Source organism: Ambystoma mexicanum, unplaced genomic scaffold (assembly GCF_040938575.1).
Source record: "Ambystoma mexicanum isolate Mex_15411 unplaced genomic scaffold, UKY_AmexF1_1 Mex_scaf20, whole genome shotgun sequence".
NCBI lineage: Eukaryota > Metazoa > Chordata > Amphibia > Caudata > Ambystomatidae > Ambystoma > Ambystoma mexicanum.
In genome coordinates, this window is record NW_027182434.1 from 268,251 (window position 1) to 291,582 (window position 23,332).

Here is a 23,332-nt window from a genome sequence, read left to right on the forward strand (position 1 = left end):
GGAGGCGTGGGTTCAAATCCCACCGCTGCCACTTTTCCTGGCCTTGCATTTTAAAGAAGAACGTAACGTTGACCTCTTCCTTCATTAGTGCCACCTCTGTCGCAATGAGCAAGCGGATGGTATGCCACACCCTGCAGGAAAAAGGTTTCGCTTCTGACGTCTTGCTTTTCTGGACATCCAGTCTCAAGTTTCCCATCTGGAACGGCGCTCCCTGCTGCTTTGTGAAGGCTTGCTGCAAGAGCCTTCGAAACCCAGGAGCTCTTGCGTTGAGCTGTGACGCGTCCTGGGAAGACCTCCCGTTGCAGCGGAATGAGCCCCACTTCCAGGGCGTGCTGGTAGCAAATTTCCCACAGCCCACAGGGAGCAAACGATCCCAGGTGTGATGTATCACCAGGAGAGGCTGAGATGAGAGTAAGGGTTCACGCGTGTGCCCGGACCGAGGTTAATGATGGGATTAGAGCTAGGGTTAGATGCAGGGAAAGAGTGAGAGTTATAATTAGGGATAAAGCTAACAGGTGATCATTACTCGTCATGTAACATGATACAAAGGGTCAGAAGAGGAACTGATTCAGGGTTACAATTTGGACTTCGCAGACAACAGGAGCACTAAATGGTGCTGAGGGGGACTCAATAAAGTGGACCGGCCGCCTAATGTAAGCAATTGTGCACAAATATTGTACGATGACTAGCGTTGCCGGTGCTTTTTTCTTAAAGAGTCAGTTCTTGGCACCCATTCCCTACTTGACTCAGCCTAATCTTCAAGAATATTTGTCAAGAACTAAAAAAAATCCAGAAAAGGTTTAACCTCCCCGTCGGGGAATTGAACCCCGGTCTCCCGCGTGACAGGCGGGGATACTGACCACTATACTAACGAGGAGACGTGAGGGCATGAAATGAACAGCTGCTGATGTCTGCACAGCATCCAGCGACCACCTAGATGGCCTAGGGGGTCTCATTTTCCCCCGTCAAACGGCTTGCCCGATCTAAGGCTAATTTCTTTCTTTTTATCGGCACCAGGCTTAAAACTCAGTTTAAGGCGATAGTTCCGGGCTATGTTTGACTCCAGAGTTGAATCTGTCATCCCGCATTTCCTCAGCAAATCAAGCTACCCATCTCAAGTCTCATGAGCTGAGGACGGCAAAGTCCCTGTGGGCTTAGGACAGTCAAAGAAACCCCTGGGCTGCATGCTAAGCCCCTTTTCGGCTTCACTTTCCGAATCCTGCCCTAGCTTGCGATTAGTTTTTTTCTCACTTCTTGCCCCCATCTCCCACCTTGCCTCATGGTCTCCCCTCCTCTGCGCACCTGACAGTTTGCCTGCCCTTCCACTGCCTGTCTCCAGACTTTCCAAGGAGAAAAGGCAAAGCACTAAAGCGGGCCGGGCAACGGGTCAAGTTCCGCTTTCGGCGACTAGCAGGGAGGTAGCGTGGCCGAGCGGTCTAAGGCGCTGGATTAAGGCTCCAGTCTCTTCGGAGGCGTGGGTTCAAATCCCACCGCTGCCACTTTTCCTGGCCTTGCATTTTAAAGAAGAACGTAACGTTGACCTCTTCCTTCATTAGTGCCACCTCTGTCGCAATGAGCAAGCGGATGGTATGCCACACCCTGCAGGAAAAAGGTTTCGCTTCTGACGTCTTGCTTTTCTGGACATCCAGTCTCAAGTTTCCCATCTGGAACGGCGCTCCCTGCTGCTTTGTGAAGGCTTGCTGCAAGAGCCTTCGAAACCCAGGAGCTCTTGCGTTGAGCTGTGACGCGTCCTGGGAAGACCTCCCGTTGCAGCGGAATGAGCCCCACTTCCAGGGCGTGCTGGTAGCAAATTTCCCACAGCCCACAGGGAGCAAACGATCCCAGGTGTGATGTATCACCAGGAGAGGCTGAGATGAGAGTAAGGGTTCACGCGTGTGCCCGGACCGAGGTTAATGATGGGATTAGAGCTAGGGTTAGATGCAGGGAAAGAGTGAGAGTTATAATTAGGGATAAAGCTAACAGGTGATCATTACTCGTCATGTAACATGATACAAAGGGTCAGAAGAGGAACTGATTCAGGGTTACAATTTGGACTTCGCAGACAACAGGAGCACTAAATGGTGCTGAGGGGGACTCAATAAAGTGGACCGGCCGCCTAATGTAAGCAATTGTGCACAAATATTGTACGATGACTAGCGTTGCCGGTGCTTTTTTCTTAAAGAGTCAGTTCTTGGCACCCATTCCCTACTTGACTCAGCCTAATCTTCAAGAATATTTGTCAAGAACTAAAAAAAATCCAGAAAAGGTTTAACCTCCCCGTCGGGGAATTGAACCCCGGTCTCCCGCGTGACAGGCGGGGATACTGACCACTATACTAACGAGGAGACGTGAGGGCATGAAATGAACAGCTGCTGATGTCTGCACAGCATCCAGCGACCACCTAGATGGCCTAGGGGGTCTCATTTTCCCCCGTCAAACGGCTTGCCCGATCTAAGGCTAATTTCTTTCTTTTTATCGGCACCAGGCTTAAAACTCAGTTTAAGGCGATAGTTCCGGGCTATGTTTGACTCCAGAGTTGAATCTGTCATCCCGCATTTCCTCAGCAAATCAAGCTACCCATCTCAAGTCTCATGAGCTGAGGACGGCAAAGTCCCTGTGGGCTTAGGACAGTCAAAGAAACCCCTGGGCTGCATGCTAAGCCCCTTTTCGGCTTCACTTTCCGAATCCTGCCCTAGCTTGCGATTAGTTTTTTTCTCACTTCTTGCCCCCATCTCCCACCTTGCCTCATGGTCTCCCCTCCTCTGCGCACCTGACAGTTTGCCTGCCCTTCCACTGCCTGTCTCCAGACTTTCCAAGGAGAAAAGGCAAAGCACTAAAGCGGGCCGGGCAACGGGTCAAGTTCCGCTTTCGGCGACTAGCAGGGAGGTAGCGTGGCCGAGCGGTCTAAGGCGCTGGATTAAGGCTCCAGTCTCTTTGGAGGCGTGGGTTCAAATCCCACCGCTGCCACTTTTCCTGGCCTTGCATTTTAAAGAAGAACGTAACGTTGACCTCTTCCTTCATTAGTGCCACCTCTGTCGCAATGAGCAAGCGGATGGTATGCCACACCCTGCAGGAAAAAGGTTTCGCTTCTGACGTCTTGCTTTTCTGGACATCCAGTCTCAAGTTTCCCATCTGGAACGGCGCTCCCTGCTGCTTTGTGAAGACTTGCTGCAAGAGCCTTCGAAACCCAGGAGCTCTTGCGTTGAGCTGTGACGCGTCCTGGGAAGACCTCCCGTTGCAGCGGAATGAGCCCCACTTCCAGGGCGTGCTGGTAGCAAATTTCCCACAGCCCACAGGGAGCAAACGATCCCAGGTGTGATGTATCACCAGGAGAGGCTGAGATGAGAGTAAGGGTTCACGCGTGTGCCCGGACCGAGGTTAATGATGGGATTAGAGCTAGGGTTAGATGCAGGGAAAGAGTGAGAGTTATAATTAGGGATAAAGCTAACAGGTGATCATTACTCGTCATGTAACATGATACAAAGGGTCAGAAGAGGAACTGATTCAGGGTTACAATTTGGACTTCGCAGACAACAGGAGCACTAAATGGTGCTGAGGGGGACTCAATAAAGTGGACCGGCCGCCTAATGTAAGCAATTGTGCACAAATATTGTACGATGACTAGCGTTGCCGGTGCTTTTTTCTTAAAGAGTCAGTTCTTGGCACCCATTCCCTACTTGACTCAGCCTAATCTTCAAGAATATTTGTCAAGAACTAAAAAAAATCCAGAAAAGGTTTAACCTCCCCGTCGGGGCCGGTCTCCCGCGTGACAGGCGGGGATACTGACCACTATACTAACGAGGAGACGTGAGGGCATGAAATGAACAGCTGCTGATGTCTGCACAGCATCCAGCGACCACCTAGATGGCCTAGGGGGTCTCATTTTCCCCCGTCAAACGGCTTGCCCGATCTAAGGCTAATTTCTTTCTTTTTATCGGCACCAGGCTTAAAACTCAGTTTAAGGCGATAGTTCCGGGCTATGTTTGACTCCAGAGTTGAATCTGTCATCCCGCATTTCCTCAGCAAATCAAGCTACCCATCTCAAGTCTCATGAGCTGAGGACGGCAAAGTCCCTGTGGGCTTAGGACAGTCAAAGAAACCCCTGGGCTGCATGCTAAGCCCCTTTTCGGCTTCACTTTCCGAATCCTGCCCTAGCTTGCGATTAGTTTTTTTCTCACTTCTTGCCCCCAACTCCCACCTTGCCTCATGGTCTCCCCTCCTCTGCGCACCTGACAGTTTGCCTGCCCTTCCACTGCCTGTCTCCAGACTTTCCAAGGAGAAAAGGCAAAGCACTAAAGCGGGCCGGGCAACGGGTCAAGTTCCGCTTTCGGCGACTAGCAGGGAGGTAGCGTGGCCGAGCGGTCTAAGGTGCTGGATTAAGGCTCCAGTCTCTTCGGAGGCGTGGGTTCAAATCCCACCGCTGCCACTTTTCCTGGCCTTGCATTTTAAAGAAGAACGTAACGTTGACCTCTTCCTTCATTAGTGCCAGCTCTGTCGCAATGAGCAAGCGGATGGTATGCCACACCCTGCAGGAAAAAGGTTTCGCTTCTGACGTCTTGCTTTTCTGGACATCCAGTCTCAAGTTTCCCATCTGGAACGGCGCTCCCTGCTGCTTTGTGAAGGCTTGCTGCAAGAGCCTTCGAAACCCAGGAGCTCTTGCGTTGAGCTGTGACGCGTCCTGGGAAGACCTCCCGTTGCAGCGGAATGAGCCCCACTTCCAGGGCGTGCTGGTAGCAAATTTCCCACAGCCCACAGGGAGCAAACGATCCCAGGTGTGATGTATCACCAGGAGAGGCTGAGATGAGAGTAAGGGTTCACGCGTGTGCCCGGACCGAGGTTAATGATGGGATTAGAGCTAGGGTTAGATGCAGGGAAAGAGTGAGAGTTATAATTAGGGATAAAGCTAACAGGTGATCATTACTCGTCATGTAACATGATACAAAGGGTCAGAAGAGGAACTGATTCAGGGTTACAATTTGGACTTCGCAGACAACAGGAGCACTAAATGGTGCTGAGGGGGACTCAATAAAGTGGACCGGCCGCCTAATGTAAGCAATTGTGCACAAATATTGTACGATGACTAGCGTTGCCGGTGCTTTTTTCTTAAAGAGTCAGTTCTTGGCACCCATTCCCTACTTGACTCAGCCTAATCTTCAAGAATATTTGTCAAGAACTAAAAAAAATCCAGAAAAGGTTTAACCTCCCCGTCGGGGAATTGAACCCCGGTCTCGGGGATACTGACCACTATACTAACGAGGAGACGTGAGGGCATGAAATGAACAGCTGCTGATGTCTGCACAGCATCCAGCGACCACCTAGATGGCCTAGGGGGTCTCATTTTCCCCCGTCAAACGGCTTGCCCGATCTAAGGCTAATTTCTTTCTTTTTATCGGCACCAGGCTTAAAACTCAGTTTAAGGCGATAGTTCCGGGCTATGTTTGACTCCAGAGTTGAATCTGTCATCCCGCATTTCCTCAGCAAATCAAGCTACCCATCTCAAGTCTCATGAGCTGAGGACGGCAAAGTCCCTGTGGGCTTAGGACAGTCAAAGAAACCCCTGGGCTGCATGCTAAGCCCCTTTTCGGCTTCACTTTCCGAATCCTGCCCTAGCTTGCGATTAGTTTTTTTCTCACTTCTTGCCCCCATCTCCCACCTTGCCTCATGGTCTCCCCTCCTCTGCGCACCTGACAGTTTGCCTGCCCTTCCACTGCCTGTCTCCAGACTTTCCAAGGAGAAAAGGCAAAGCACTAAAGCGGGCCGGGCAACGGGTCAAGTTCCGCTTTCGGCGACTAGCAGGGAGGTAGCGTGGCCGAGCGGTCTAAGGCGCTGGATTAAGGCTCCAGTCTCTTCGGAGGCGTGGGTTCAAATCCCACCGCTGCCACTTTTCCTGGCCTTGCATTTTAAAGAAGAACGTAACGTTGACCTCTTCCTTCATTAGTGCCACCTCTGTCGCAATGAGCAAGCGGATGGTATGCCACACCCTGCAGGAAAAAGGTTTCGCTTCTGACGTCTTGCTTTTCTGGACATCCAGTCTCAAGTTTCCCATCTGGAACGGCGCTCCCTGCTGCTTTGTGAAGGCTTGCTGCAAGAGCCTTCGAAACCCAGGAGCTCTTGCGTTGAGCTGTGACGCGTCCTGGGAAGACCTCCCGTTGCAGCGGAATGAGCCCCACTTCCAGGGCGTGCTGGTAGCAAATTTCCCACAGCCCACAGGGAGCAAACGATCCCAGGTGTGATGTATCACCAGGAGAGGCTGAGATGAGAGTAAGGGTTCACGCGTGTGCCCGGACCGAGGTTAATGATGGGATTAGAGCTAGGGTTAGATGCAGGGAAAGAGTGAGAGTTATAATTAGGGATAAAGCTAACAGGTGATCATTACTCGTCATGTAACATGATACAAAGGGTCAGAAGAGGAACTGATTCAGGGTTACAATTTGGACTTCGCAGACAACAGGAGCACTAAATGGTGCTGAGGGGGACTCAATAAAGTGGACCGGCCGCCTAATGTAAGCAATTGTGCACAAATATTGTACGATGACTAGCGTTGCCGGTGCTTTTTTCTTAAAGAGTCAGTTCTTGGCACCCATTCCCTACTTGACTCAGCCTAATCTTCAAGAATATTTGTCAAGAACTAAAAAAAATCCAGAAAAGGTTTAACCTCCCCGTCGGGGAATCCCGCGTGACAGGCGGGGATACTGACCACTATACTAACGAGGAGACGTGAGGGCATGAAATGAACAGCTGCTGATGTCTGCACAGCATCCAGCGACCACCTAGATGGCCTAGGGGGTCTCATTTTCCCCCGTCAAACGGCTTGCCCGATCTAAGGCTAATTTCTTTCTTTTTATCGGCACCAGGCTTAAAACTCAGTTTAAGGCGATAGTTCCGGGCTATGTTTGACTCCAGAGTTGAATCTGTCATCCCGCATTTCCTCAGCAAATCAAGCTACCCATCTCAAGTCTCATGAGCTGAGGACGGCAAAGTCCCTGTGGGCTTAGGACAGTCAAAGAAACCCCTGGGCTGCATGCTAAGCCCCTTTTCGGCTTCACTTTCCGAATCCTGCCCTAGCTTGCGATTAGTTTTTTTCTCACTTCTTGCCCCCATCTCCCACCTTGCCTCATGGTCTCCCCTCCTCTGCGCACCTGACAGTTTGCCTGCCCTTCCACTGCCTGTCTCCAGACTTTCCAAGGAGAAAAGGCAAAGCACTAAAGCGGGCCGGGCAACGGGTCAAGTTCCGCTTTCGGCGACTAGCAGGGAGGTAGCGTGGCCGAGCGGTCTAAGGCGCTGGATTAAGGCTCCAGTCTCTTCGGAGGCGTGGGTTCAAATCCCACCGCTGCCACTTTTCCTGGCCTTGCATTTTAAAGAAGAACGTAACGTTGACCTCTTCCTTCATTAGTGCCACCTCTGTCGCAATGAGCAAGCGGATGGTATGCCACACCCTGCAGGAAAAAGGTTTCGCTTCTGACGTCTTGCTTTTCTGGACATCCAGTCTCAAGTTTCCCATCTGGAACGGCGCTCCCTGCTGCTTTGTGAAGGCTTGCTGCAAGAGCCTTCGAAACCCAGGAGCTCTTGCGTTGAGCTGTGACGCGTCCTGGGAAGACCTCCCGTTGCAGCGGAATGAGCCCCACTTCCAGGGCGTGCTGGTAGCAAATTTCCCACAGCCCACAGGGAGCAAACGATCCCAGGTGTGATGTATCACCAGGAGAGGCTGAGATGAGAGTAAGGGTTCACGCGTGTGCCCGGACCGAGGTTAATGATGGGATTAGAGCTAGGGTTAGATGCAGGGAAAGAGTGAGAGTTATAATTAGGGATAAAGCTAACAGGTGATCATTACTCGTCATGTAACATGATACAAAGGGTCAGAAGAGGAACTGATTCAGGGTTACAATTTGGACTTCGCAGACAACAGGAGCACTAAATGGTGCTGAGGGGGACTCAATAAAGTGGACCGGCCGCCTAATGTAAGCAATTGTGCACAAATATTGTACGATGACTAGCGTTGCCGGTGCTTTTTTCTTAAAGAGTCAGTTCTTGGCACCCATTCCCTACTTGACTCAGCCTAATCTTCAAGAATATTTGTCAAGAACTAAAAAAAATCCAGAAAAGGTTTAACCTCCCCGGTCTCCCGCGTGACAGGCGGGGATACTGACCACTATACTAACGAGGAGACGTGAGGGCATGAAATGAACAGCTGCTGATGTCTGCACAGCATCCAGCGACCACCTAGATGGCCTAGGGGGTCTCATTTTCCCCCGTCAAACGGCTTGCCCGATCTAAGGCTAATTTCTTTCTTTTTATCGGCACCAGGCTTAAAACTCAGTTTAAGGCGATAGTTCCGGGCTATGTTTGACTCCAGAGTTGAATCTGTCATCCCGCATTTCCTCAGCAAATCAAGCTACCCATCTCAAGTCTCATGAGCTGAGGACGGCAAAGTCCCTGTGGGCTTAGGACAGTCAAAGAAACCCCTGGGCTGCATGCTAAGCCCCTTTTCGGCTTCACTTTCCGAATCCTGCCCTAGCTTGCGATTAGTTTTTTTCTCACTTCTTGCCCCCATCTCCCACCTTGCCTCATGGTCTCCCCTCCTCTGCGCACCTGACAGTTTGCCTGCCCTTCCACTGCCTGTCTCCAGACTTTCCAAGGAGAAAAGGCAAAGCACTAAAGCGGGCCGGGCAACGGGTCAAGTTCCGCTTTCGGCGACTAGCAGGGAGGTAGCGTGGCCGAGCGGTCTAAGGTGCTGGATTAAGGCTCCAGTCTCTTCGGAGGCGTGGGTTCAAATCCCACCGCTGCCACTTTTCCTGGCCTTGCATTTTAAAGAAGAACGTAACGTTGACCTCTTCCTTCATTAGTGCCACCTCTGTCGCAATGAGCAAGCGGATGGTATGCCACACCCTGCAGGAAAAAGGTTTCGCTTCTGACGTCTTGCTTTTCTGGACATCCAGTCTCAAGTTTCCCATCTGGAACGGCGCTCCCTGCTGCTTTGTGAAGGCTTGCTGCAAGAGCCTTCGAAACCCAGGAGCTCTTGCGTTGAGCTGTGACGCGTCCTGGGAAGACCTCCCGTTGCAGCGGAATGAGCCCCACTTCCAGGGCGTGCTGGTAGCAAATTTCCCACAGCCCACAGGGAGCAAACGATCCCAGGTGTGATGTATCACCAGGAGAGGCTGAGATGAGAGTAAGGGTTCACGCGTGTGCCCGGACCGAGGTTAATGATGGGATTAGAGCTAGGGTTAGATGCAGGGAAAGAGTGAGAGTTATAATTAGGGATAAAGCTAACAGGTGATCATTACTCGTCATGTAACATGATACAAAGGGTCAGAAGAGGAACTGATTCAGGGTTACAATTTGGACTTCGCAGACAACAGGAGCACTAAATGGTGCTGAGGGGGACTCAATAAAGTGGACCGGCCGCCTAATGTAAGCAATTGTGCACAAATATTGTACGATGACTAGCGTTGCCGGTGCTTTTTTCTTAAAGAGTCAGTTCTTGGCACCCATTCCCTACTTGACTCAGCCTAATCTTCAAGAATATTTGTCAAGAACTAAAAAAAATCCAGAAAAGGTTTAACCTCCCCGTCGGGGAATTGAACCCCGGTCTCCCGCGTGACAGGCGGGGATACTGACCACTATACTAACGAGGAGACGTGAGGGCATGAAATGAACAGCTGCTGATGTCTGCACAGCATCCAGCGACCACCTAGATGGCCTAGGGGGTCTCATTTTCCCCCGTCAAACGGCTTGCCCGATCTAAGGCTAATTTCTTTCTTTTTATCGGCACCAGGCTTAAAACTCAGTTTAAGGCGATAGTTCCGGGCTATGTTTGACTCCAGAGTTGAATCTGTCATCCCGCATTTCCTCAGCAAATCAAGCTACCCATCTCAAGTCTCATGAGCTGAGGACGGCAAAGTCCCTGTGGGCTTAGGACAGTCAAAGAAACCCCTGGGCTGCATGCTAAGCCCCTTTTCGGCTTCACTTTCCGAATCCTGCCCTAGCTTGCGATTAGTTTTTTCCTCACTTCTTGCCCCCATCTCCCACCTTGCCTCATGGTCTCCCCTCCTCTGCGCACCTGACAGTTTGCCTGCCCTTCCACTGCCTGTCTCCAGACTTTCCAAGGAGAAAAGGCAAAGCACTAAAGCGGGCCGGGCAACGGGTCAAGTTCCGCTTTCGGCGACTAGCAGGGAGGTAGCGTGGCCGAGCGGTCTAAGGCGCTGGATTAAGGCTCCAGTCTCTTCGGAGGCGTGGGTTCAAATCCCACCGCTGCCACTTTTCCTGGCCTTGCATTTTAAAGAAGAACGTAACATTGACCTCTTCCTTCATTAGTGCCACCTCTGTCGCAATGAGCAAGCGGATGGTATGCCACACCCTGCAGGAAAAAGGTTTCGCTTCTGACGTCTTGCTTTTCTGGACATCCAGTCTCAAGTTTCCCATCTGGAACGGCGCTCCCTGCTGCTTTGTGAAGACTTGCTGCAAGAGCCTTCGAAACCCAGGAGCTCTTGCGTTGAGCTGTGACGCGTCCTGGGAAGACCTCCCGTTGCAGCGGAATGAGCCCCACTTCCAGGGCGTGCTGGTAGCAAATTTCCCACAGCCCACAGGGAGCAAACGATCCCAGGTGTGATGTATCACCAGGAGAGGCTGAGATGAGAGTAAGGGTTCACGCGTGTGCCCGGACCGAGGTTAATGATGGGATTAGAGCTAGGGTTAGATGCAGGGAAAGAGTGAGAGTTATAATTAGGGATAAAGCTAACAGGTGATCATTACTCGTCATGTAACATGATACAAAGGGTCAGAAGAGGAACTGATTCAGGGTTACAATTTGGACTTCGCAGACAACAGGAGCACTAAATGGTGCTGAGGGGGACTCAATAAAGTGGACCGGCCGCCTAATGTAAGCAATTGTGCACAAATATTGTACGATGACTAGCGTTGCCGGTGCTTTTTTCTTAAAGAGTCAGTTCTTGGCACCCATTCCCTACTTGACTCAGCCTAATCTTCAAGAATATTTGTCAAGAACTAAAAAAAATCCAGAAAAGGTTTAACCTCCCCGTCGGGGAACCCCGGTCTCCCGCGTGACAGGCGGGGATACTGACCACTATACTAACGAGGAGACGTGAGGGCATGAAATGAACAGCTGCTGATGTCTGCACAGCATCCAGCGACCACCTAGATGGCCTAGGGGGTCTCATTTTCCCCCGTCAAACGGCTTGCCCGATCTAAGGCTAATTTCTTTCTTTTTATCGGCACCAGGCTTAAAACTCAGTTTAAGGCGATAGTTCCGGGCTATGTTTGACTCCAGAGTTGAATCTGTCATCCCGCATTTCCTCAGCAAATCAAGCTACCCATCTCAAGTCTCATGAGCTGAGGACGGCAAAGTCCCTGTGGGCTTAGGACAGTCAAAGAAACCCCTGGGCTGCATGCTAAGCCCCTTTTCGGCTTCACTTTCCGAATCCTGCCCTAGCTTGCGATTAGTTTTTTTCTCACTTCTTGCCCCCATCTCCCACCTTGCCTCATGGTCTCCCCTCCTCTGCGCACCTGACAGTTTGCCTGCCCTTCCACTGCCTGTCTCCAGACTTTCCAAGGAGAAAAGGCAAAGCACTAAAGCGGGCCGGGCAACGGGTCAAGTTCCGCTTTCGGCGACTAGCAGGGAGGTAGCGTGGCCGAGCGGTCTAAGGCGCTGGATTAAGGCTCCAGTCTCTTCGGAGGCGTGGGTTCAAATCCCACCGCTGCCACTTTTCCTGGCCTTGCATTTTAAAGAAGAACGTAACGTTGACCTCTTCCTTCATTAGTGCCACCTCTGTCGCAATGAGCAAGCGGATGGTATGCCACACCCTGCAGGAAAAAGGTTTCGCTTCTGACGTCTTGCTTTTCTGGACATCCAGTCTCAAGTTTCCCATCTGGAACGGCGCTCCCTGCTGCTTTGTGAAGGCTTGCTGCAAGAGCCTTCGAAACCCAGGAGCTCTTGCGTTGAGCTGTGACGCGTCCTGGGAAGACCTCCCGTTGCAGCGGAATGAGCCCCACTTCCAGGGCGTGCTGGTAGCAAATTTCCCACAGCCCACAGGGAGCAAACGATCCCAGGTGTGATGTATCACCAGGAGAGGCTGAGATGAGAGTAAGGGTTCACGCGTGTGCCCGGACCGAGGTTAATGATGGGATTAGAGCTAGGGTTAGATGCAGGGAAAGAGTGAGAGTTATAATTAGGGATAAAGCTAACAGGTGATCATTACTCGTCATGTAACATGATACAAAGGGTCAGAAGAGGAACTGATTCAGGGTTACAATTTGGACTTCGCAGACAACAGGAGCACTAAATGGTGCTGAGGGGGACTCAATAAAGTGGACCGGCCGCCTAATGTAAGCAATTGTGCACAAATATTGTACGATGACTAGCGTTGGCGGTGCTTTTTTCTTAAAGAGTCAGTTCTTGGCACCCATTCCCTACTTGACTCAGCCTAATCTTCAAGAATATTTGTCAAGAACTAAAAAAAATCCAGAAAAGGTTTAACCTCCCCGTCGGGGAATTGAACCCCGGTCTCCCGCGTGACAGGCGGGGATACTGACCACTATACTAACGAGGAGACGTGAGGGCATGAAATGAACAGCTGCTGATGTCTGCACAGCATCCAGCGACCACCTAGATGGCCTAGGGGGTCTCATTTTCCCCCGTCAAACGGCTTGCCCGATCTAAGGCTAATTTCTTTCTTTTTATCGGCACCAGGCTTAAAACTCAGTTTAAGGCGATAGTTCCGGGCTATGTTTGACTCCAGAGTTGAATCTGTCATCCCGCATTTCCTCAGCAAATCAAGCTACCCATCTCAAGTCTCATGAGCTGAGGACGGCAAAGTCCCTGTGGGCTTAGGACAGTCAAAGAAACCCCTGGGCTGCATGCTAAGCCCCTTTTCGGCTTCACTTTCCGAATCCTGCCCTAGCTTGCGATTAGTTTTTTTCTCACTTCTTGCCCCCATCTCCCACCTTGCCTCATGGTCTCCCCTCCTCTGCGCACCTGACAGTTTGCCTGCCCTTCCACTGCCTGTCTCCAGACTTTCCAAGGAGAAAAGGCAAAGCACTAAAGCGGGCCGGGCAACGGGTCAAGTTCCGCTTTCGGCGACTAGCAGGGAGGTAGCGTGGCCGAGCGGTCTAAGGCGCTGGATTAAGGCTCCAGTCTCTTCGGAGGCGTGGGTTCAAATCCCACCGCTGCCACTTTTCCTGGCCTTGCATTTTAAAGAAGAACGTAACGTTGACCTCTTCCTTCATTAGTGCCACCTCTGTCGCAATGAGCAAGCGGATGGTATGCCACACCCTGCAGGAAAAAGGTTTCGCTTCTGACGTCTTGCTTTTCTGGACATCCAGTCTCAAGTTTCCCATCTGGAACGGCGCTCCCTGCTGCTTTGTGAAGGCTTGCTGCAAGAGCCTTCGAAACCCAGGAGCTCTTGCGTTGAGCTGTGACGCGTCCTGGGAAGACCTCCCGTTGCAGCGGAATGAGCCCCACTTCCAGGGCGTGCTGGTAGCAAATTTCCCACAGCCCACAGGGAGCAAACGATCCCAGGTGTGATGTATCACCAGGAGAGGCTGAGATGAGAGTAAGGGTTCACGCGTGTGCCCGGACCGAGGTTAATGATGGGATTAGAGCTAGGGTTAGATGCAGGGAAAGAGTGAGAGTTATAATTAGGGATAAAGCTAACAGGTGATCATTACTCGTCATGTAACATGATACAAAGGGTCAGAAGAGGAACTGATTCAGGGTTACAATTTGGACTTCGCAGACAACAGGAGCACTAAATGGTGCTGAGGGGGACTCAATAAAGTGGACCGGCCGCCTAATGTAAGCAATTGTGCACAAATATTGTACGATGACTAGCGTTGCCGGTGCTTTTTTCTTAAAGAGTCAGTTCTTGGCACCCATTCCCTACTTGACTCAGCCTAATCTTCAAGAATATTTGTCAAGAACTAAAAAAAATCCAGAAAAGGTTTAACCTCCCCGGTCTCCCGCGTGACAGGCGGGGATACTGACCACTATACTAACGAGGAGACGTGAGGGCATGAAATGAACAGCTGCTGATGTCTGCACAGCATCCAGCGACCACCTAGATGGCCTAGGGGGTCTCATTTTCCCCCGTCAAACGGCTTGCCCGATCTAAGGCTAATTTCTTTCTTTTTATCGGCACCAGGCTTAAAACTCAGTTTAAGGCGATAGTTCCGGGCTATGTTTGACTCCAGAGTTGAATCTGTCATCCCGCATTTCCTCAGCAAATCAAGCTACCCATCTCAAGTCTCATGAGCTGAGGACGGCAAAGTCCCTGTGGGCTTAGGACAGTCAAAGAAACCCCTGGGCTGCATGCTAAGCCCCTTTTCGGCTTCACTTTCCGAATCCTGCCCTAGCTTGCGATTAGTTTTTTTCTCACTTCTTGCCCCCAACTCCCACCTTGCCTCATGGTCTCCCCTCCTCTGTGCACCTGACAGTTTGCCTGCCCTTCCACTGCCTGTCTCCAGACTTTCCAAGGAGAAAAGGCAAAGCACTAAAGCGGGCCGGGCAACGGGTCAAGTTCCGCTTTCGGCGACTAGCAGGGAGGTAGCGTGGCCGAGCGGTCTAAGGTGCTGGATTAAGGCTCCAGTCTCTTCGGAGGCGTGGGTTCAAATCCCACCGCTGCCACTTTTCCTGGCCTTGCATTTTAAAGAAGAACGTAACGTTGACCTCTTCCTTCATTAGTGCCAGCTCTGTCGCAATGAGCAAGCGGATGGTATGCCACACCCTGCAGGAAAAAGGTTTCGCTTCTGACGTCTTGCTTTTCTGGACATCCAGTCTCAAGTTTCCCATCTGGAACGGCGCTCCCTGCTGCTTTGTGAAGGCTTGCTGCAAGAGCCTTCGAAACCCAGGAGCTCTTGCGTTGAGCTGTGACGCGTCCTGGGAAGACCTCCCGTTGCAGCGGAATGAGCCCCACTTCCAGGGCGTGCTGGTAGCAAATTTCCCACAGCCCACAGGGAGCAAACGATCCCAGGTGTGATGTATCACCAGGAGAGGCTGAGATGAGAGTAAGGGTTCACGCGTGTGCCCGGACCGAGGTTAATGATGGGATTAGAGCTAGGGTTAGATGCAGGGAAAGAGTGAGAGTTATAATTAGGGATAAAGCTAACAGGTGATCATTACTCGTCATGTAACATGATACAAAGGGTCAGAAGAGGAACTGATTCAGGGTTACAATTTGGACTTCGCAGACAACAGGAGCACTAAATGGTGCTGAGGGGGACTCAATAAAGTGGACCGGCCGCCTAATGTAAGCAATTGTGCACAAATATTGTACGATGACTAGCGTTGCCGGTGCTTTTTTCTTAAAGAGTCAGTTCTTGGCACCCATTCCCTACTTGACTCAGCCTAATCTTCAAGAATATTTGTCAAGAACTAAAAAAAATCCAGAAAAGGTTTAACCTCCCCGTCGGGGAATTGAACCCCGGTCTCCCGCGTGACAGGCGGGGATACTGACCACTATACTAACGAGGAGACGTGAGGGCATGAAATGAACAGCTGCTGATGTCTGCACAGCATCCAGCGACCACCTAGATGGCCTAGGGGGTCTCATTTTCCCCCGTCAAACGGCTTGCCCGATCTAAGGCTAATTTCTTTCTTTTTATCGGCACCAGGCTTAAAACTCAGTTTAAGGCGATAGTTCCGGGCTATGTTTGACTCCAGAGTTGAATCTGTCATCCCGCATTTCCTCAGCAAATCAAGCTACCCATCTCAAGTCTCATGAGCTGAGGACGGCAAAGTCCCTGTGGGCTTAGGACAGTCAAAGAAACCCCTGGGCTGCATGCTAAGCCCCTTTTCGGCTTCACTTTCCGAATCCTGCCCTAGCTTGCGATTAGTTTTTTTCTCACTTCTTGCCCCCATCTCCCACCTTGCCTCATGGTCTCCCCTCCTCTGCGCACCTGACAGTTTGCCTGCCCTTCCACTGCCTGTCTCCAGACTTTCCAAGGAGAAAAGGCAAAGCACTAAAGCGGGCCGGGCAACGGGTCAAGTTCCGCTTTCGGCGACTAGCAGGGAGGTAGCGTGGCCGAGCGGTCTAAGGCGCTGGATTAAGGCTCCAGTCTCTTCGGAGGCGTGGGTTCAAATCCCACCGCTGCCACTTTTCCTGGCCTTGCATTTTAAAGAAGAACGTAACGTTGACCTCTTCCTTCATTAGTGCCACCTCTGTCGCAATGAGCAAGCGGATGGTATGCCACACCCTGCAGGAAAAAGGTTTCGCTTCTGACGTCTTGCTTTTCTGGACATCCAGTCTCAAGTTTCCCATCTGGAACGGCGCTCCCTGCTGCTTTGTGAAGGCTTGCTGCAAGAGCCTTCGAAACCCAGGAGCTCTTGCGTTGAGCTGTGACGCGTCCTGGGAAGACCTCCCGTTGCAGCGGAATGAGCCCCACTTCCAGGGCGTGCTGGTAGCAAATTTCCCACAGCCCACAGGGAGCAAACGATCCCAGGTGTGATGTATCACCAGGAGAGGCTGAGATGAGAGTAAGGGTTCACGCGTGTGCCCGGACCGAGGTTAATGATGGGATTAGAGCTAGGGTTAGATGCAGGGAAAGAGTGAGAGTTATAATTAGGGATAAAGCTAACAGGTGATCATTACTCGTCATGTAACATGATACAAAGGGTCAGAAGAGGAACTGATTCAGGGTTACAATTTGGACTTCGCAGACAACAGGAGCACTAAATGGTGCTGAGGGGGACTCAATAAAGTGGACCGGCCGCCTAATGTAAGCAATTGTGCACAAATATTGTACGATGACTAGCGTTGCCGGTGCTTTTTTCTTAAAGAGTCAGTTCTTGGCACCCATTCCCTACTTGACTCAGCCTAATCTTCAAGAATATTTGTCAAGAACTAAAAAAAATCCAGAAAAGGTTTAACCTCCCCGTCGGGAATTGAACCCCGGTCTCCCGCGTGACAGGCGGGGATACTGACCACTATACTAACGAGGAGACGTGAGGGCATGAAATGAACAGCTGCTGATGTCTGCACAGCATCCAGCGACCACCTAGATGGCCTAGGGGGTCTCATTTTCCCCCGTCAAACGGCTTGCCCGATCTAAGGCTAATTTCTTTCTTTTTATCGGCACCAGGCTTAAAACTCAGTTTAAGGCGATAGTTCCGGGCTATGTTTGACTCCAGAGTTGAATCTGTCATCCCGCATTTCCTCAGCAAATCAAGCTACCCATCTCAAGTCTCATGAGCTGAGGACGGCAAAGTCCCTGTGGGCTTAGGACAGTCAAAGAAACCCCTGGGCTGCATGCTAAGCCCCTTTTCGGCTTCACTTTCCGAATCCTGCCCTAGCTTGCGATTAGTTTTTTTCTCACTTCTTGCCCCCATCTCCCACCTTGCCTCATGGTCTCCCCTCCTCTGCGCACCTGACAGTTTGCCTGCCCTTCCACTGCCTGTCTCCAGACTTTCCAAGGAGAAAAGGCAAAGCACTAAAGCGGGCCGGGCAACGGGTCAAGTTCCGCTTTCGGCGACTAGCAGGGAGGTAGCGTGGCCGAGCGGTCTAAGGCGCTGGATTAAGGCTCCAGTCTCTTCGGAGGCGTGGGTTCAAATCCCACCGCTGCCACTTTTCCTGGCCTTGCATTTTAAAGAAGAACGTAACGTTGACCTCTTCCTTCATTAGTGCCACCTCTGTCGCAATGAGCAAGCGGATGGTATGCCACACCCTGCAGGAAAAAGGTTTCGCTTCTGACGTCTTGCTTTTCTGGACATCCAGTCTCAAGTTTCCCATCTGGAACGGCGCTCCCTGCTGCTTTGTGAAGACTTGCTGCAAGAGCCTTCGAAACCCAGGAGCTCTTGCGTTGAGCTGTGACGCGTCCTGGGAAGACCTCCCGTTGCAGCGGAATGAGCCCCACTTCCAGGGCGTGCTGGTAGCAAATTTCCCACAGCCCACAGGGAGCAAACGATCCCAGGTGTGATGTATCACCAGGAGAGGCTGAGATGAGAGTAAGGGTTCACGCGTGTGCCCGGACCGAGGTTAATGATGGGATTAGAGCTAGGGTTAGATGCAGGGAAAGAGTGAGAGTTATAATTAGGGATAAAGCTAACAGGTGATCATTACTCGTCATGTAACATGATACAAAGGGTCAGAAGAGGAACTGATTCAGGGTTACAATTTGGACTTCGCAGACAACAGGAGCACTAAATGGTGCTGAGGGGGACTCAATAAAGTGGACCGGCCGCCTAATGTAAGCAATTGTGCACAAATATTGTACGATGACTAGCGTTGCCGGTGCTTTTTTCTTAAAGAGTCAGTTCTTGGCACCCATTCCCTACTTGACTCAGCCTAATCTTCAAGAATATTTGTCAAGAACTAAAAAAAATCCAGAAAAGGTTTAACCTCCCCGTCGGGGAACCCCGGTCTCCCGCGTGACAGGCGGGGATACTGACCACTATACTAACGAGGAGACGTGAGGGCATGAAATGAACAGCTGCTGATGTCTGCACAGCATCCAGCGACCACCTAGATGGCCTAGGGGGTCTCATTTTCCCCCGTCAAACGGCTTGCCCGATCTAAGGCTAATTTCTTTCTTTTTATCGGCACCAGGCTTAAAACTCAGTTTAAGGCGATAGTTCCGGGCTATGTTTGACTCCAGAGTTGAATCTGTCATCCCGCATTTCCTCAGCAAATCAAGCTACCCATCTCAAGTCTCATGAGCTGAGGACGGCAAAGTCCCTGTGGGCTTAGGACAGTCAAAGAAACCCCTGGGCTGCATGCTAAGCCCCTTTTCGGCTTCACTTTCCGAATCCTGCCCTAGCTTGCGATTAGTTTTTTTCTCACTTCTTGCCCCCAACTCCCACCTTGCCTCATGGTCTCCCCTCCTCTGCGCACCTGACAGTTTGCCTGCCCTTCCACTGCCTGTCTCCAGACTTTCCAAGGAGAAAAGGCAAAGCACTAAAGCGGGCCGGGCAACGGGTCAAGTTCCGCTTTCGGCGACTAGCAGGGAGGTAGCGTGGCCGAGCGGTCTAAGGTGCTGGATTAAGGCTCCAGTCTCTTCGGAGGCGTGGGTTCAAATCCCACCGCTGCCACTTTTCCTGGCCTTGCATTTTAAAGAAGAACGTAACGTTGACCTCTTCCTTCATTAGTGCCAGCTCTGTCGCAATGAGCAAGCGGATGGTATGCCACACCCTGCAGGAAAAAGGTTTCGCTTCTGACGTCTTGCTTTTCTGGACATCCAGTCTCAAGTTTCCCATCTGGAACGGCGCTCCCTGCTGCTTTGTGAAGGCTTGCTGCAAGAGCCTTCGAAACCCAGGAGCTCTTGCGTTGAGCTGTGACGCGTCCTGGGAAGACCTCCCGTTGCAGCGGAATGAGCCCCACTTCCAGGGCGTGCTGGTAGCAAATTTCCCACAGCCCACAGGGAGCAAACGATCCCAGGTGTGATGTATCACCAGGAGAGGCTGAGATGAGAGTAAGGGTTCACGCGTGTGCCCGGACCGAGGTTAATGATGGGATTAGAGCTAGGGTTAGATGCAGGGAAAGAGTGAGAGTTATAATTAGGGATAAAGCTAACAGGTGATCATTACTCGTCATGTAACATGATACAAAGGGTCAGAAGAGGAACTGATTCAGGGTTACAATTTGGACTTCGCAGACAACAGGAGCACTAAATGGTGCTGAGGGGGACTCAATAAAGTGGACCGGCCGCCTAATGTAAGCAATTGTGCACAAATATTGTACGATGACTAGCGTTGCCGGTGCTTTTTTCTTAAAGAGTCAGTTCTTGGCACCCATTCCCTACTTGACTCAGCCTAATCTTCAAGAATATTTGTCAAGAACTAAAAAAAATCCAGAAAAGGTTTAACCTCCCCGTCGGGGAATCCCGCGTGACAGGCGGGGATACTGACCACTATACTAACGAGGAGACGTGAGGGCATGAAATGAACAGCTGCTGATGTCTGCACAGCATCCAGCGACCACCTAGATGGCCTAGGGGGTCTCATTTTCCCCCGTCAAACGGCTTGCCCGATCTAAGGCTAATTTCTTTCTTTTTATCGGCACCAGGCTTAAAACTCAGTTTAAGGCGATAGTTCCGGGCTATGTTTGACTCCAGAGTTGAATCTGTCATCCCGCATTTCCTCAGCAAATCAAGCTACCCATCTCAAGTCTCATGAGCTGAGGACGGCAAAGTCCCTGTGGGCTTAGGACAGTCAAAGAAACCCCTGGGCTGCATGCTAAGCCCCTTTTCGGCTTCACTTTCCGAATCCTGCCCTAGCTTGCGATTAGTTTTTTTCTCACTTCTTGCCCCCATCTCCCACCTTGCCTCATGGTCTCCCCTCCTCTGCGCACCTGACAGTTTTCCTGCCCTTCCACTGCCTGTCTCCAGACTTTCCAAGGAGAAAAGGCAAAGCACTAAAGCGGGCCGGGCAACGGGTCAAGTTCCGCTTTCGGCGACTAGCAGGGAGGTAGCGTGGCCGAGCGGTCTAAGGCGCTGGATTAAGGCTCCAGTCTCTTCGGAGGCGTGGGTTCAAATCCCACCGCTGCCACTTTTCCTGGCCTTGCATTTTAAAGAAGAACGTAACGTTGACCTCTTCCTTCATTAGTGCCACCTCTGTCGCAATGAGCAAGCGGATGGTATGCCACACCCTGCAGGAAAAAGGTTTCGCTTCTGACGTCTTGCTTTTCTGGACATCCAGTCTCAAGTTTCCCATCTGGAACGGCGCTCCCTGCTGCTTTGTGAAGGCTTGCTGCAAGAGCCTTCGAAACCCAGGAGCTCTTGCGTTGAGCTGTGACGCGTCCTGGGAAGACCTCCCGTTGCAGCGGAATGAGCCCCACTTCCAGGGCGTGCTGGTAGCAAATTTCCCACAGCCCACAGGGAGCAAACGATCCCAGGTGTGATGTATCACCAGGAGAGGCTGAGATGAGAGTAAGGGTTCACGCGTGTGCCCGGACCGAGGTTAATGATGGGATTAGAGCTAGGGTTAGATGCAGGGAAAGAGTGAGAGTTATAATTAGGGATAAAGCTAACAGGTGATCATTACTCGTCATGTAACATGATACAAAGGGTCAGAAGAGGAACTGATTCAGGGTTACAATTTGGACTTCGCAGACAACAGGAGCACTAAATGGTGCTGAGGGGGACTCAATAAAGTGGACCGGCCGCCTAATGTAAGCAATTGTGCACAAATATTGTACGATGACTAGCGTTGCCGGTGCTTTTTTCTTAAAGAGTCAGTTCTTGGCACCCATTCCCTACTTGACTCAGCCTAATCTTCAAGAATATTTGTCAAGAACTAAAAAAAATCCAGAAAAGGTTTAACCTCCCCGGTCTCCCGCGTGACAGGCGGGGATACTGACCACTATACTAACGAGGAGACGTGAGGGCATGAAATGAACAGCTGCTGATGTCTGCACAGCATCCAGCGACCACCTAGATGGCCTAGGGGGTCTCATTTTCCCCCGTCAAACGGCTTGCCCGATCTAAGGCTAATTTCTTTCTTTTTATCGGCACCAGGCTTAAAACTCAGTTTAAGGCGATAGTTCCGGGCTATGTTTGACTCCAGAGTTGAATCTGTCATCCCGCATTTCCTCAGCAAATCAAGCTACCCATCTCAAGTCTCATGAGCTGAGGACGGCAAAGTCCCTGTGGGCTTAGGACAGTCAAAGAAACCCCTGGGCTGCATGCTAAGCCCCTTTTCGGCTTCACTTTCCGAATCCTGCCCTAGCTTGCGATTAGTTTTTTTCTCACTTCTTGCCCCCAACTCCCACCTTGCCTCATGGTCTCCCCTCCTCTGCGCACCTGACAGTTTGCCTGCCCTTCCACTGCCTGTCTCCAGACTTTCCAAGGAGAAAAGGCAAAGCACTAAAGCGGGCCGGGCAACGGGTCAAGTTCCGCTTTCGGCGACTAGCAGGGAGGTAGCGTGGCCGAGCGGTCTAAGGTGCTGGATTAAGGCTCCAGTCTCTTCGGAGGCGTGGGTTCAAATCCCACCGCTGCCACTTTTCCTGGCCTTGCATTTTAAAGAAGAACGTAACGTTGACCTCTTCCTTCATTAGTGCCAGCTCTGTCGCAATGAGCAAGCGGATGGTATGCCACACCCTGCAGGAAAAAGGTTTCGCTTCTGACGTCTTGCTTTTCTGGACATCCAGTCTCAAGTTTCCCATCTGGAACGGCGCTCCCTGCTGCTTTGTGAAGGCTTGCTGCAAGAGCCTTCGAAACCCAGGAGCTCTTGCGTTGAGCTGTGACGCGTCCTGGGAAGACCTCCCGTTGCAGCGGAATGAGCCCCACTTCCAGGGCGTGCTGGTAGCAAATTTCCCACAGCCCACAGGGAGCAAACGATCCCAGGTGTGATGTATCACCAGGAGAGGCTGAGATGAGAGTAAGGGTTCACGCGTGTGCCCGGACCGAGGTTAATGATGGGATTAGAGCTAGGGTTAGATGCAGGGAAAGAGTGAGAGTTATAATTAGGGATAAAGCTAACAGGTGATCATTACTCGTCATGTAACATGATACAAAGGGTCAGAAGAGGAACTGATTCAGGGTTACAATTTGGACTTCGCAGACAACAGGAGCACTAAATGGTGCTGAGGGGGACTCAATAAAGTGGACCGGCCGCCTAATGTAAGCAATTGTGCACAAATATTGTACGATGACTAGCGTTGCCGGTGCTTTTTTCTTAAAGAGTCAGTTCTTGGCACCCATTCCCTACTTGACTCAGCCTAATCTTCAAGAATATTTGTCAAGAACTAAAAAAAATCCAGAAAAGGTTTAACCTCCCCGTCGGGGAATTGAACCCCGGTCTCCCGCGTGACAGGCGGGGATACTGACCACTATACTAACGAGGAGACGTGAGGGCATGAAATGAACAGCTGCTGATGTCTGCACAGCATCCAGCGACCACCTAGATGGCCTAGGGGGTCTCATTTTCCCCCGTCAAACGGCTTGCCCGATCTAAGGCTAATTTCTTTCTTTTTATCGGCACCAGGCTTAAAACTCAGTTTAAGGCGATAGTTCCGGGCTATGTTTGACTCCAGAGTTGAATCTGTCATCCCGCATTTCCTCAGCAAATCAAGCTACCCATCTCAAGTCTCATGAGCTGAGGACGGCAAAGTCCCTGTGGGCTTAGGACAGTCAAAGAAACCCCTGGGCTGCATGCTAAGCCCCTTTTCGGCTTCACTTTCCGAATCCTGCCCTAGCTTGCGATTAGTTTTTTTCTCACTTCTTGCCCCCATCTCCCACCTTGCCTCATGGTCTCCCCTCCTCTGCGCACCTGACAGTTTGCCTGCCCTTCCACTGCCTGTCTCCAGACTTTCCAAGGAGAAAAGGCAAAGCACTAAAGCGGGCCGGGCAACGGGTCAAGTTCCGCTTTCGGCGACTAGCAGGGAGGTAGCGT

The 23,332-nt window shown here is 51.3% G+C and overlaps 7 non-coding genes across 7 annotated transcripts; 1 reads left to right on the forward strand and 6 right to left on the reverse strand.

Moving 5' to 3' along the window:
- Window positions 1-805: 805 nt before the first annotated feature.
- TRNAD-GUC (transfer RNA aspartic acid (anticodon GUC)) lies at window positions 806-877 on the reverse strand. Its single transcript has one exon. It is a non-coding gene; the product is annotated as a tRNA-Asp (tRNA).
- A 1,396-nt stretch (window positions 878-2,273) lies between these two features.
- Window positions 2,274-2,345, reverse strand: TRNAD-GUC (transfer RNA aspartic acid (anticodon GUC)). Its single transcript has one exon. It is a non-coding gene; the product is annotated as a tRNA-Asp (tRNA).
- Window positions 2,346-2,885: 540 nt separating this feature from the next.
- On the forward strand, window positions 2,886-2,967 carry TRNAL-AAG (transfer RNA leucine (anticodon AAG)). The gene has a single exon. It is a non-coding gene; the product is annotated as a tRNA-Leu (tRNA).
- A 6,593-nt stretch (window positions 2,968-9,560) lies between these two features.
- Window positions 9,561-9,632, reverse strand: TRNAD-GUC (transfer RNA aspartic acid (anticodon GUC)). Its single transcript has one exon. It is a non-coding gene; the product is annotated as a tRNA-Asp (tRNA).
- A 2,859-nt stretch (window positions 9,633-12,491) lies between these two features.
- Window positions 12,492-12,563, reverse strand: TRNAD-GUC (transfer RNA aspartic acid (anticodon GUC)). The gene has a single exon. It is a non-coding gene; the product is annotated as a tRNA-Asp (tRNA).
- A 2,846-nt stretch (window positions 12,564-15,409) lies between these two features.
- On the reverse strand, window positions 15,410-15,481 carry TRNAD-GUC (transfer RNA aspartic acid (anticodon GUC)). Its single transcript has one exon. It is a non-coding gene; the product is annotated as a tRNA-Asp (tRNA).
- Window positions 15,482-22,712: 7,231 nt separating this feature from the next.
- On the reverse strand, window positions 22,713-22,784 carry TRNAD-GUC (transfer RNA aspartic acid (anticodon GUC)). The gene has a single exon. It is a non-coding gene; the product is annotated as a tRNA-Asp (tRNA).
- Between the last annotated feature and the right edge of the window lie 548 nt (window positions 22,785-23,332).